This window comes from Durio zibethinus, unplaced genomic scaffold, assembly GCF_047325235.1.
Source record: "Durio zibethinus cultivar Kanyao isolate XHJ-2024 unplaced genomic scaffold, ASM4732523v1 HiC_scaffold_404, whole genome shotgun sequence".
In the NCBI taxonomy this organism is placed as follows: Eukaryota; Viridiplantae; Streptophyta; class Magnoliopsida; order Malvales; family Malvaceae; genus Durio; species Durio zibethinus.
Genome location: NW_028323027.1, coordinates 359,293 through 362,500, shown reverse-complemented (window position 1 = coordinate 362,500; position 3,208 = coordinate 359,293).

The following is a 3,208-nucleotide window of genomic DNA, read 5'->3' as shown; positions in this document are numbered from 1 at the left end:
CGAGCACCATCGGCACACGCTCGGCCCTGGTGCGGTCGGTTGCCTCGAGCACCATCGGCACACGCTGGGCCCTGGTGCGGGCGCTTGCCTCAACCACCATCGGCACACGCTGGGCCCTGGTGCGGTCGGTTGCCTCGAGCACCATCGGCACACGCTGGGCCCTGGTGCGGGCGGTTGCCTCGACCACCATCGGCACACGCTGGGCCCTGGTGCGGGCGGTTGCCTCGACCACCATCGGCACACGCTGGGCCCTGGTGCGGGCGCTTGCCTCGACCACCATCGGCACACGCTCGGCCCTGGTGCGGTCGGTTGCCTCGAGCACCATCGGCACACGCTGGGCCCTGGTGCGGCAGGTTGCCTCGACCACCATCGGCACACGCTGGGCCCTGGTGCGGCAGGTTGCCTCGACCACCATCGGCACACGCTGGGCCCTGGTGCGGCAGGTTGCCTCGAGCACCATCGGCACACGCTGGGCCCTGGTGCGGGCGGTTGCCTCGACCACCATCGGCACACGCTGGGCCCTGGTGCGGGCGCTTGCCTCGACCACCATCGGCACACGCTGGGCCCTGGTGCGGCAGGTTGCCTCGATCACCATCGGCACACGCTGGGCCCTGGTGCGGGCGGTTGCCTCGACCACCATCGGCACACGCTGGGCCCTGGTGCGGCAGCTTGCCTCGACCACCATCGGCAGCCTCGACCACCATCGGCACACGCTGGGCCCTGGTGCGGGCGCTTGCCTCGACCACCATCGGCACACGCTCCGCCCTGGTGCGGTCGGTTGCCTCGAGCACCATCGGCACACGCTGGGCCCTGGTGCGGCAGGTTGCCTCGACCACCATCGGCACACGCTGGGCCCTGGTGCGGGCGGTTGCCTCGACCACCATCGGCACACGCTGGGCCCTGGTGCGGGCGCTTGCCTCGACCACCATCGGCACACGCTGGGCCCTGGTGCGGCAGGTTGCCTCGACCACCATCGGCACACGCTGGGCCCTGGTGCGGCAGGTTGCCTCGACCACCATCGGCACACGCTGGGCCCTGGTGCGGGCGCTTGCCTCGAGCACCATCGGCACACGCTCGGCCCTGGTGCGGTCGGTTGCCTCGAGCACCATCGGCACACGCTGGGCCCTGGTGCGGCAGGTTGCCTCGACCACCATCGGCACACGCTGGGCCCTGGTGAGGGCGCTTGCCTCGACCACCATCGGCACACTCTCGGCCCTGGTGCGGTCGGTTGCCTCGAGCACCATCGGCACACGCTGGGCCCTGGTGCGGGCGCTTGCCTCGAGCACCATCGGCACACGCTCGGCCCTGGTGCGGTCGGTTGCCTCGAGCACCATCGGCACACGCTGGGCCCTGGTGCGGCAGGTTGCCTCGACCACCATCGGCACACGCTGGGCCCTGGTGCGGGCGCTTGCCTCGACCACCATCGGCACACGCTCGGCCCTGGTGCGGCAGGTTGCCTCGACCACCATCGGCACACGCTGGGCCCTGGTGCGGGCGCTTGCCTCGACCACCATCGGCACACGCTCGGCCCTGGTGCGGCAGGTTGCCTCGAGCACCATCGGCACACGCTGGGCCCTGGTGCGGGCGGTTGCCTCGACCACCATCGGCACACGCTGGGCCCTGGTGCGGGCGCTTGCCTCGACCACCATCGGCACACGCTGGGCCCTGGTGCGGGCGCTTGCCTCGACCACCATCGGCACACGCTGGGCCCTGGTGCGGCAGGTTGCCTCGAGCACCATCGGCACACGCTGGGCCCTGGTGCGGCAGGTTGCCTCGAGCACCATCGGCACACGCTGGGCCCTGGTGCGGTCGGTTGCCTCGAGCACCATCGGCACACGCTGGGCGCTGGTGCGGGCGCTTGCCTCGACCACCATCGGCACACGCTGGGCCCTGGTGCGGCAGGTTGCCTCGATCACCATCGGCACACGCTGGGCCCTGGTGCGACAGGTTGCCTCGAGCACCATCGGCACACTATCGGCCCTGGTGCGGGCGGTTGCCTCGACCACCATCGGCACACGCTGGGCCCTGGTGCGGGCGCTTGCCTCGGGCACCATCGGCACACGCTGGGCCCTGGTGCGGGCGGTTGCCTCGAGCACCATCGGCACACGCTGGGCCCTGGTGGGTTTAGGCACATCTTCAAATTTCTGCCGTGCCAATGCCATTTTTATGGCTTGTAAATTCATACAATGGTCCCCTAAGCCTTCACGTGAAGTTTCGTTGGAAGATGACTCGTTTTCTATTTTTCACGATTTTTGAAACTTTTTGCGGTTCGGGATTTTTTAAAATTTTTTTATAAGGATTTTTGGCCCCAAATTTTGTAGGCATGATCCTTCTATTTTTGTTGGCATGCACAAAAAAATTCAGCTAAAAACTCGAAGTAGAGAAGATTTTGTGACCGTTTGAAAAAAGTGTCCCCATTTCAGACACTTTAACGGCTACTGGTAGCAAACCTGTAAAATCTCAAATGCTCTTTAAGGGGGTGTGAATTCTCAGAGGTTTGATGAGGGATAGGGGGCCAACACAAGGCCAAGTACCAGCACCCATCGCACACCATGTGCGCACACCCCCCCGGCCCCCCTCCCAATCGCCGGAACCCCAATGCCGCCGGTCAGGTTCTCCGGCGGTACTCCGGCGATGCTCCGGCGATGCTCCGGCGATGCTGTCCCGAGTGAAAAAAATGCGGCACCAGCACATGCTGGAGCCAAGCATGGGCACCGTGGCTCAAAATCGAACTTCGGCCAAGGCCTCGACCATCAATGGCACATGATGACGCATGGTGATGGCACATGCATCGACCATCATCGGCATAGGCTGCCCTTCGGTACGGGCACTTGCCTCGACCGCCATCGGCACAAGCTGGGCCCTGGTGTGGGTTGTTGCCTCGATCACAATCGGCACATGCTGAGCCTTGGTGCGGGCGGTTGCCTCGAGCACCATCGGCAGACCCTGGGCCCTGGTGCGGCCGGTTGCCCCGATAACCATCGGCACACGCTGGGCCCTGGGGCGGGCGCTTGCCCCCAGCACCATCGGCACACGCTGGGCCCTGGTGCGGGCGCTTGCCCCGAACACCATCGGCACACGCTGGGCCCTGGTGCGGGCGGTTGCCTCGAACACCATCGGCACACGCCGGCCCTTGGTGCGGCCGGTTGCCTCGACCACCATCGGCACACGCTCGGCCTTGGTGCGGGCGCTTGCCTCGACCACCATC